Source organism: Rhinolophus sinicus, linkage group LG05, assembly GCF_036562045.2.
Source record: "Rhinolophus sinicus isolate RSC01 linkage group LG05, ASM3656204v1, whole genome shotgun sequence".
Lineage (NCBI taxonomy): Eukaryota > Metazoa > Chordata > Mammalia > Chiroptera > Rhinolophidae > Rhinolophus > Rhinolophus sinicus.
Window position 1 is genome coordinate 28,448,580 of NC_133755.1, and position 11,620 is coordinate 28,460,199.

Here is an 11,620-nt window from a genome sequence, read left to right on the forward strand (position 1 = left end):
GCCGGGAAAGAAAAAGTGAGTCTAGGGTGGATTTCAAAGGAAGAAATAAGAAGTGTTGACAGAATAGACAGAAGGGGATAAAGGCGTGGGAACAGATCTCCAGTTTGGGAGACTAGGAGGGTGATGGAGGGAGGAAGAGAGTAGAAGCCCCCCCAAGGGAAGTGAGGGGCCAGCAGAGTTAATAAACCAAGCCCCCCAAGGCTTTATGCCCCTTTCCAGAGCCCTAAGATGTTTTGAACCAGGTACTCAAAGGACAGCAACTCCAGGGCAGGAAAGCTCTACTCCTCCAGACTGGGAACACCATTACGAAAACAACGACTTTTGTACAGTCTTTCTTTCATGCACATCAAAGTGATTCACACCTGTGCCTCATTTGATCCCCAAAACAACCACAGCAGGTATCATTATCCCCATTTTACAGATGAAAAAAACGGAGGCCTGGAAAGACTAAACTTCTCCTACGTCACATAACTAGTTAAGGGCAGAGCTGGGAGCAGAAGCCTTCTGACTTTCAGCTCAGAACCCCTCCCAGTACCTGTTGGCAGCCCAGGGGAAGAGAGGGGCCTGGCGCTATGTGCCCTGAGTCACTGGGGACCAGGAGTCTGGGGCTTAGGGAGAGGGTCCACCCTGGACTTGAACCGTACCTCCAGCCTGCTCCTCACACTCACATAGGGCGTAAGTCGGGAGCCCAAGGTTGGAAACGCCAAGTCTAATCAGACCTCACAAGCCCACAGATGGTTTGAATCAATGTGCTACCTTGATAGGAATAATGAGGAGCCCTGAAGACAGTCTGATGCCAGCTCCATCCGTCTGGACAGAGAACCACATCTTCCACAAAAATTTCCCCAACCAGGGTTCCATCACCCTCCAAGATAGGCAAATCCTTTATGAGGAAGACCCCTGGTCCCACATCACAGCTGCTCCCCAGCCCCCACCAGCAGAACCACCCACAGGTTTTCCAAAAACTCTGGCCTTGTGTTCTGATTTGACACACTTGGACTTCTTAGGTCTTTCAGGAGATTGAAAATGGTTCTTAGGGAGAAATGGGTGACGATAGGTCACAAGGCCAGGGCAGGGGTTGTGAGGCAATATGGGGAGTGAGTGGGCCTGCATCCAGACAAACGCAGAACCAGACCAGTGCCCCTCCCCTACTTCCTGGCAGAATGAGTATGTCCAATGTTCATGGTTTCATTCATTCAACATAAATGTCATCAAGACACTTCCTGTGATGGGACACCAGACCTAGGGCACCCAAATCTCATGAGGCCTGGGGTTAATCCATCTATGAGGTCATGGAGACCCAGGGACAGAACCAGACCTACGGTTTAATAAAACCTCGCCTCTTGCTGAGAGAGCCTATTGGAGCCAGGCCCCCAAAATGGCAGCAGTGGCCCTTCCCCAGAAAAAGCTCAGGCTTGGGATTTCAACTGCCTTTTCCCCCACTGAGGGTGGCCTTGTGGGCAGGGACCTGCTTTAATAAAAATTTGGCCTGCCCACCCCCTTGCCTAGCAAAGCTTAATTTGAAGCTTAAAAAACAATGAAGTTAATTTTTAAAAACCTTTCATTGAGTTCCATGAGACCCCTATTAATTTTATTGTTTCAATAAAGCATTTATTTAATTGTCTCCAGAAGGGCCCTGTTAAAGGCACAGATGTTACCTGAGTCAGAAGGGAGGGAGCTGGGAGCCTTTTTTTTCACCCTCTCCCGTTAGCACATTAGCAGGATTCGGTTATTGGATTAACTGATTGTCACCTTGAAAGTCACAAAATAGAGCTTTGAGGGAACGAGACACAAGGCAGGTAAATTCTGGGGAGAAGTTCAGGTCACAGTTGCAGGACGTAGGAAACCAGGCTCATGATAAAGAGGTTGGGTTTGGTTGAGACAAAGAAAAAGATGTTTTTCTGCTGATGAGGAGACATTTATTATTTAGCCTCTGACACAAACCTGGTATTTCTGAAAAATGTCAGAGGACAAGTGCATTACTAGATGCATGGTGTCCAAACCCTAGGAGGGGAAGGGTTCAGCCTGAGTTGGCAGAAGAGCTCTGGAATGTCATGTGTAGTCCCCCCACAATTACTTACTGACTAGCTACTATATGCTGCCACTACTTGGAGCTTGGAGCATACAGCAGTGAACAAAGCAAAACCCCGCTCTCATGGTGCTTATATTCTAATGAGGGGAGACTGACAACAACAAAAACAAAAATATAATTGATATATCAAGATAATTTCAGACAATGATACGTGTTCTGAGGACAAAACAGTAATGTGGTGGAAAGTGGTCAGAGGAGGCTGTCTGATGGGATGACATTTGAGCCAAGACTTGAATATACAGAGAAGGAGCCAACCACGGAGCCTTCCAGGTGGAGGGAACAGCAAGTGCAAAGATCCTGGGGCCCCATTTTGAGAGGAGAATTATCAAAAGAGTAAGTAGTCAGAGGAGCATGAACTGGGGAGAGGCCCAGGAAACCCTCTTACATCAAGAATATTTCAAGGACTACCTTAGGATAGAGACTGCATCATTCTTCTTTGTGTCCCTAGTTATTTGCTTGGTGTTCAGCACAGGGTAGGAGACCAATAAAGGTAGGATTAAAAGGGGGGAGAGAAATGAGAGGAAGAAGAAGATAGAACACTTAGAGAGAATGCCATTTAGACAGATTATTTTTTTTATTTAATAACCAATTATTAAACCAGAAAGAGAGGGGGGAGGAAAGCTCAGTCTATATACTAGTTCATTTGTTACCAAGCTAAGGAGGGGGGTTGGGGGGAGGAAGGCATGAGAGATACACATCTGGATCCCTCTAGAAAGGCAACATTTAATTGTAGAAATAGTAATCACTCCTAAAATTAGGCTCTGATCTAGAGCTTACAAAATGCTTTTGCCTACATTACCTGTTTCTAACAGCCTTGTGAAATAGCAAATAACAATATTAGTCAATATTTAATTAATTGCCTATAGTTCTTGGCACTGTGCTAAGAATATTGGGAGCAGAAATCAAACAAGGCCCTGCTTTCATGGAATATCTAGTCTAGAAGAGACAGACTTCGATCCAAGGACACAATGAGAGAAATTACAACCACGGTGAGTGTTGCCATGGACAGGTACCTAGGGCTCCAAGAACCCATAGTGGGGGCGATCACAGAAGGCATCCTTGAGGAGGTGTCTTAGCAGCTGAGTTCTAAGGTGGAATGGAGTAAGCAGGCAAAGAGGGAAGACAAGAGTGTTCCAAGCAGAGGAGCAGGAAATGGGGGTGGAGGGAGAGTAAGGTGCAAATGAGGGGCAAGTGAGGGTACGTGAGTCTAGGGCAGAGATAGGGAGGCAGGGCCTAGGTAAGGGGGAAGAGCAAGAGATGGAGAAGGCGGAGCAGTGTGGGCAGACAGTATGTGGGACCTCAGAGAACATGGAGGAAGGTTTGTCTTGGGCCTGCTGGAAACCAGAAGCCCATGAAGGTTCTAAGTTATCTTCAAATACTTGAAGAGTGTCCGGAGGAAGACGGCTTAGATTTTACGATCAACTCACCTCTTGGCTACCTGCAAGAGAGTGAGCTTGTCCGTCATGGGGCTGCGGGGTGGGGGTGAGTGGGCTATTTGAATGTCAGGGAGGAGTCGTACTTTAGTCAGGAGATTGGGCAGTATCAATGGCTCCAAGTGTTTCACCATCAAGGTCCATTTTATTCCTCCTGCTGTCCCACAAATACTAGCTTTTTTAAAGAGTCTGCCTACCAGGGTATATTTACATAACACAATTCCGCCCCCGCCCCCCCATTTTTATTACTAAACAACCAGTCATTCATGAACACAAGAGATCCAGCTACAAGCAAAGAAAGTCCGTTTCCCTTGACTGGGCAAACTTATCATAAAATATGTATCATTTCTGATAGGCTTTCTAAAATATCGACAAGAGCTCCACCGCTCCCCAGTACATTCACAGACTCCTGGGGCTCTTTGGGCTTCAGGCTGGGAACTACTACTCTATGGGCAGACCCAAGGTCTCTTCCAACCAGGGGACTCTCTGAATCATGAGGTACAGTCTCAATGCACTCAGGCATTTGGGAAAAGAGCAATAGATGTGAACTCAAGCAGTCAGGGAAGGCTTTCTGTGGGGGGGAAAAACAAACAAACAAAAAAAGGTCTTGAGAACGGCCTTGAAGGACGGGCAAGCTTTGGACAGGTGAAGCAAGGGTGTCGTGAGGCGGGAGTAGCAGAGCCTGCTGTAAGGTTGGTGAAGCAGCCTGCAGGGCTGCCACACTGAGTCAGGAAGTCCTGGTGGATGCAGACGGGGAGGGGGAGGTTGCAACTGACTTTCAATGCCAAGCTAAATTATCCTCCAAATGACAGGGAATCGTTACAGATTTTAGAACAGAAAAGCGATGTGTCGGAAGCAGTGTTCCTGGCAGATGAATCTGGTGCCCATACATGCTTTGAGGTGGGAGAAGAACCTCGTGGGGACCCAATCGACAGACCAGTTGTGAGAGGAAGAGCCTGGCCTGGGGAGGATGACAATGAGGAAATAAAGGAGCAAATCAAAGGGACATTTTTTTTTTTTTAAAAAAAAGCACGGGACTTGAATTTGAATGTGGAAGCATCAAAGAGATTTTGAGGTGTCTTGGAGCCTGCTGGTACAGAAATGAGATAGTCATCAAGGGAAACTCGTGGGGGGAAGGAGAGGATGAATCCACGGGGCATCTCAGGGAGTCTTTACACAGTAAATCCTTCCTAGCGGTTACCTCTGCAGGTGGGGTTGGAGGGGCAGGCAAGGTGGCTTTTACATCTTATGATATATAATCTTTTAATGGAGGGATTTTGTGTAATTTTTACTTCCTATTTTGTACTTTTTGGAATTTTTCTAATAATTATTTTAATTCCATGCAGACTCACAGAGTCTCATTAACCCTTTGTAAGCCATCACTGCTGATTCATTCCCTCTCCCCGACAGTGAAGAGGAAAGTGGGAATGATTTACAGAGTCTGCCAGGGTCTCTGAAAAACACTTCATAGGGGTTTAGTGTCAGCTCCCGAGTCTGTGGGGTTCTCCGTGGTGATGGTGAGGGTTTCCTCTATGTCCCTCTTTCTGTGTCTCCCTCCTTTTCTCCTCACTATCCCCCGATCCTACAGGGCCTGCCTCTGTAGCCCAAAGGCTCAAACATCACCAGCCCCCCCCATCTCTGAAGCCAGATTGCAGTGTTGGGCTTGGAAAGACTGACCTTGGGATTTTTATAGCTGAAATCAGCCCAGCCCAGTTCAGCTCATGAGCTAAGCTCCAGGCGGCAGGATGGATGATGGGAGAGTATGAGCTCTGCTGTCAGACACAGCTGTGTCCAAATCCAGCTCTGCCACAAGTTACCTAACCTCTCTATGTCATTTTCTCATCTTGAAAATTGGAGATAATAATAGTATTTATCTGCTAAAAGTATTAAGTGGATTAAATGATGATGAAAGGCATTTAATAAGTGTGCTCTATCATTGGTGTTAATAAGAACAATAAAATAATAAATCTTTATAACCAAACTTTGTTGCTTAGAGGCAAAAATAACCTTAACGCACTTCCATCTTGATTCCCACTGGTGGCATTTCTTTGCATCTCTGCCTCTCCCTTTGACTGGTTGGTTTCCCCTCCCACGACCCCCCCAAACCAACAAAGAGCTGAGAGAAGAGCTGAATCAGGGCCTGAATTGCTGCTTTCTGATTCATGGTGGTCTACTCTGCCACTTATGTTTTGTGTGGCATTTGACAGATTCCTTAATCTCATGAGCCTCAATTCCCTCGTCTAGAAAGCGGGTGTAATAATACTGAGCTCACAGTCTGTGTCAAGAGGTTAGACAGTTCCTGGCACACAGTAGACTTTCCGTACATAACAGTTCTCCACTGGGGTTCCAGGTGGAGACCAGCTCTTTCTTACCTGCCCTCCAACCCCCAGACCTTCCATAATCTCCTTTGTATCAGTCCCTGATGGTTTCAGGTGTATCTTCCCATTACATCATAAGCTCCTGAGGACAGAGGCAAGGCCAAGGCCTCACTAACTGTAAGGAGTATTCTTCCTCCTGGGTCTGGGTCCAGGCCAGCCTCCTGGGACACCTGGGGAAGAGGGAGAGAAATGTCAGCCCAGTAGAGGTCCGGAACCAGATGCACAAACTCAACAGCCCCTCTTCCTCCCTCTCTTCTCACCACTTTCCAAATCAGAGGCCTCAGGCTGCTCAGAAAGAATTGATTCTTCCTATTTGACCACAGCCTAGCAGACAAGTTGCCCCACTGGCTCAGAGAAGATGTGATATGTTAGATCCCATCACTGGCCCCTATGCTCCCCATTCCCATCCCTCTCCCATACAAAGGCCTCTGGACAAAGGCAAAAGCCTCCCCTCCACCACCCCCTGCACCAAAGACCATCCATCACCCATTGATCCAATGGCCAACTCTCCGTTCCTCTATCTGCCTGGGGGAACAGAGGCCCTGGGGTGCAGCCCTCACTGTTCTTCACCCCTAAAGGAGCTTCAGGACTGAGTCTCAATTCTGGGGTAGGTCCAATGCTGGGTGATAGCTCTAAACAGTCAACTCTCAGTCTTCTCTGTCCTTAGCCCCACCCACCCCCCAGTTCCTCTAATCAAAGCGAACAGTGAAGGAGACAGGACACACATCTCAGACAGCCAGGAAAGGGAAAGAAAGAGAAGCTGTCATAGAGCATCTCTCTGGGTTGGTAGGTGATGTTGAGCAAGAGGGAGGAGGGAGAAAGAAGAGAGCGAGGCCCAGGGAGGGAGACTGAGAGGGACTCGCTAGACCACAGACCTGGAGGCCCAGACAGACAGAGAAACCAGCCCAGGCAGTGAGAGCTCTGGGAGCCCACAGAACCTTTTGGTTTCTGGGGTCCTGGAGGGCCTCACCCTCTGCCAGGGTCGTGGAACAAGAATGGCTCATGTTCCATCTTGAGACCCACAGAAGAACTAAGCTCTTTTCCAGAAACAAGTAGAAAGAGCCCGCCTGAGTCAGGGGTTTCCGCCCTTTGTCTGACTACCCTTCCCAAGGTCCAGGGGGTTTTGTCTGTCTCCATGTTTCTGCGTCTTTGTCTACCTGTCTCTTCTCTCTTTCACTCTCTGCACCTCATCTCTGTCTCAGATAATTTCTTGGGGTCTCTGCCTTGGGGCTTCCACTCTCCAGTGTGTAGGAAACCTGACCTTCATCATCTGTTTTTTATATTTTGGAAACGTCCGCTTCACTTCCTACCTGAGGGAAGTGGGGGTGGGGGAGAAGGCTGCCTGGCTCCAACCCTTTCCCTCCCCCCTCATTTTCTGAATCCGTTCCCTCCTTCAGCTCCTTGCCCCAGGGAACTTGGAGCTGAGCCCTTCCCTGCTCTGGGTCACTGTGGCATCAGTAATCAGGCCCTGATTCATGATCTTCCCTCCACAGCTCACCGCAGGGTGAGGGAGGCAGCGAGGCCTCCTCTGATCCTCTGCTGGTTTGCGGATTTGGGAAAAAGTGAAAATTCCAGGCAGAGAAAGAGCCCAGGAGGCTGAGAGATTTCACCAGTGGAAACCAAAATAGAAAGGAGTTAAAGTCATTTCTGCCTCTAGGCAGGGTTACAGCCAACCAGGTTGCCTAACATGTCGTCACAGATGTTTATTTGTTTAATATTATTATTAATGTTAGCAATAGATTACACATACTGAGGGCTTATCCTGTGCCAATGTCTTTGCATTTCAACCACTCAACAACTTTACGTAGTAGGTACTATTATTATCTCCCATTTTCTTAATACCACATAGAGAGGTGAACTGACTTGCCCAAAGTAACTCAGCTAATGAGATCTGAACCCAGGTTTCTTCAACTCCAAGTCCTGAGCTCTTTACATCAAGGTTTCCAAGACCTGAGACATGTATTTTGCTATTTCCTTTTAAATGAAATACATCCACAGAACTCAGAACAAACCTTCAAGATCCCAGGGACCATGTATCCCCAGTCGGAAAATCATTATCTGTAACTCACTACTTTCTGGGAGACCTGGAAGAACCAGCTAGCAAAGATTATGTGGAAAGGCTGGAAGAGGGCATTTCAGGAAGGAAGAACTGGGAGGGCACAGTGAAAAAAAAAAAGTAAATGGTGGTTGTAACTCGGGAGACAGTGCAGGCATGAGGCTGGGGGAGTCTGGTTCTGTGCAGGGAAATAAAAAGAGGGTTAACTGAGCTAGGTAGAGGGCTGGGGCCAGCTCACAGAGGTCTGAAAGTTCAGTTCAGTTTATGCTCCAGGTTATTGAGCAGCAGACTAATACAGTCGGCACTCCATATCTGCAGGTTCCATATCCCCAGATTCAACCAACCATGGATGGAAAACATTTGGGGAAACAACTGTTACATTGTTGCTTACATGTACTATGTAGTTAGGCCTATGATAGTTGTATCTACTGAATATGTAGATACTCCTCTCCATCATTATTCCCTAAACAATACAGTATAACAGCTATTTACATAGCATTTACATGATATTAGGTATTATAAGCAATGTAAAGATGATTTAAAGTATATGGGAGGCTGTGCATAGGTTATATACAAATACTACTCCATTTTATACAAAGGACTTAGGCATCTGTGGATTTTGGTGCCCACAGGGGCTCCTAGAACCAATCCCCTGTGGATACCAAGGGAGGACTGCTCTCCAAAAGAGGGGCTTGAGACTTGGGCTACAAGGAAAAGGTAGACAATTAAGAGGACTGCTGAGAGGTTGGTATCACAATCCTGGCAGCTTAGGACAATCTAACAAAACACGCAGAACAAAGTTATCTAAGACACTTCCAAAGAAATTTGGCATTTTGGAGTCTGGGCCATCTGCTTCCTTCCCAAGGATTGCTATCCAAGTTAGTGTTTGGGTGGGGTTGGGGTGTGGTAGGCAGAAGGAGGAGCAGGAAAATACGGTGTGTCTCCAACACTGAGCCTTCACACTAGCAGAAACTCTGGTCTGAGAGTACTCAGCGCTCTGAGCTGCACACTGGCCTGAGCACTGGTCTGGGAGGTCCAGGCGACTGGCCCTGCCCGTTCTTTGGGGCAGAGTAGGTGGGCAGATGGTAGACCTGGAACCTGAAGCAGCAGTTTTGTGTCTTTTTCAATTCTTTGAAAGGATGATTCCTCTCCCTGGGTGGCAAAAAAAAAAAAAAAAAAAAAGCAAACATGCAAAATTTGGTTAAGAACTCAAGTACTGCCAGTTCAGAAACGCTAATCTGTTCAAAAAGTGCAATCCCTTTTTTTCAGAGGCCAAAAACCTATTTCCATCAAAGATTGTATATGTCTTTGTGTCTGGGAGCTGGTGTGGGAGACAGAGTGAGTGTGAGAAGGAGAGAGTTGAAATGTCTTTGTTCCTGTGTGTGCGAGGCTGCTGCTCAGTAGGCTTATGTGTACGCGTTGTACGTACATTTGTGCCTGTTTCTCAGGCCTCTGTGTGCATTGAACTTTCAAACCATAACAGAAACACTGAAGCTTGGCAAAGATATCACAGGAATAATTATCTAATTTTGGAACATGTTATTATAATACCTACATGATGTGTAACGAACTTAACAATGTTCACGTTATATTCACCAACTCTGAGTTATAGACCCGCAATGCCAAGTCCTACCTCAGAGGCTTCTCCAAGACCTGAGAGCAAAGCAGGCCCCAGAGAAAGCTCTTTAAGGAATATCCCCCACACAATGGCTTCTTCATGGATGGTGTTTAGCTGGAAGGGGGCAGAGCTTATCTTGGGATGGCAACTCTGTTCCTCCCCAGGAGAGGAGCCTCTGGAACTAGTAAGGAAATAGCCATATTAGGGGTCACAGAGACAGATAGGTTTTCCCTGATTCAGCTTTGAGCCAGGGGGCCTCATGATTCGCAAGGCTCTCCTCTTCCCCAGGGGGCTGGATTGAACTGAGGCTGAGTGTGAGGGGAATGTTTGCTGTTTGCTGCTGCTCCCTGTTGACTTTAGCCAGTAGCTCTGTTTACAAACCCAGGTTGGTTTTCCCAGCACAGTTAATTAGACCAAAGACATCTGGAGTGAGGGCTGGGGAGGGCATCTGCTCAGAGCCTTCCCCCAACACCCAGCAGCCATGGGCCAGCACCAGGCAGAACAGCTAAACAGGACCAGACAGAACACCACCAAACCCAAAGTTCTCAGGAGAATCGTGGTGGCTTCTCTCACTCTGCTTTTCCCATACTTGCTAAGTTAGAAGGCGCCCCAGCTCTCTGAGTCTTCCGGAACCACAGAAGTCAGGGCTGCATGCCCCTACCTCAGTGGGATCACAGGCTGGAGACCAAGGACTCAGTCGTCTCTTCTGCGCTTCCGTGTCCAGGCAGAGATTCCTGCCTTCTCTCTCATCACAGTGACTCTGCTTTCTATAGGAATACCAGATTTCTTCAGCCCCCTGCAGTAAAATCTCCCCTCTCTGGACACCTTCTCAGAGAGGAGGCTCTGGGCTCACCTCCCCATCCCTGCCTCCTCTCCAGTCTCTGACACTGCGGGGAAGGAAAGAGCTTAATCGGCCCAGCACCAGAAGGAGGCAGGAAGGTGAGACCATCTAGGTGGACAATTCCAGGGCAGTGGGGAAGTAGAGGGCTGGGGAGGGGGAGGGGCAGGGGCTTATCTCTCCCAGGAGGGGGGAGTTCACTCCAAACAGCTAATGCACTGGCGTGTGAAAGCCCCTCAATTAGCACTAATGATGCAATCAGGGAGGGAGGAGGAGGGACCAGAAGTTCTGGTAGAGTCAGCACCAACTTACATACAAAGTACGCATTCCCTTCCTCCCACAAAGTGGCCCCTTCAGACACACCAATGCACACACGCCATAGACAGTCTGGACCACTCACGTCCGTGGGTCCTAATGCACTCTTTGCAGTAACAACTAATATACATATGGTTCGTGAGCCGCTGCTTTTGACTGCGGGGATCCTGAGGAGAGGGGTTCTATTTTAGGCTGCAGGGACGAGGAAAATCAGAAATCAGAAAGAGGAGGTTAAACAGGGTATCTCCAAAAACCTCATGATTATTCCTCTAATCCCAGAGTTCCCGTCCCACGCGCGCTCGCAGGTGCCGGCCCCTCTGCGTCCGCCTCTCTGCCACCCTGCCCGCGAATCCTGGACTGGGCGAGGAGCCGCCACCCTTAGTCCCACCCGCGGGAGGCGGGACCCACGCGCCCGCCCTTCGCTCAGCCCACCCCGAGGCCCCGGGTCCCAGGGAGGGCGCTCTGAGATCACGCGGATCTCCAGCACCCCAGACCTAGCTAACCCCCTTCGGAGCCCGTTACCCGCCGGCCTCGCCCATTTATCTACTCCCCGACCCAGCCCGGCCGGCTCCGTTATCCGCCTCCCGGTCCCGTTATCCGGCAGCCACGGCCGGGTTATCCGCCCTTGCGCGGGGTCGTCGCCGGCCCCTCCCCCTCTTCCCGGCCGGAGCTCTGGGGGCCGCCGGCTGGGCAGGGCCGGAGCCGCCTCAGCGCCGCTTCCCAGGCCCGGACGGCCGCGGGAGGAGGTCCTGCTGTCAGTCAGCGGGGAAGGCCGGGCCGGGCGGCCGGAGGGGGCGGCGCCGAAGACGGGCTCAGGCCGGGAGCTGGGAGGCGGAGGCGGAGGGGGCGGGGGCGGGGGCGGCTCCGGGCCTTATAAGCGGCGGGGGCAG

At 49.2% G+C, this 11,620-nt stretch overlaps 1 long non-coding RNA gene across 1 annotated transcript in view; it reads right to left on the bottom strand.

Moving 5' to 3' along the window:
* LOC109461097 (uncharacterized) overlaps positions 1-11,422 on the bottom strand; it is a 35,082-nt gene extending 23,660 nt beyond the window's left edge. The window contains exons 1-6 of the long non-coding RNA XR_012496307.1: positions 11,286-11,422; positions 10,816-10,922; positions 10,239-10,344; positions 9,593-9,758; positions 8,974-9,111; positions 5,898-6,073 (exon numbers count right to left, since the gene is read on the bottom strand). This is a non-coding gene — a long non-coding RNA (uncharacterized LOC109461097). The remainder of the gene's footprint in view (positions 1-5,897; positions 6,074-8,973; positions 9,112-9,592; positions 9,759-10,238; positions 10,345-10,815; positions 10,923-11,285) is intronic.
* Positions 11,423-11,620: the final 198 nt, after the last annotated feature.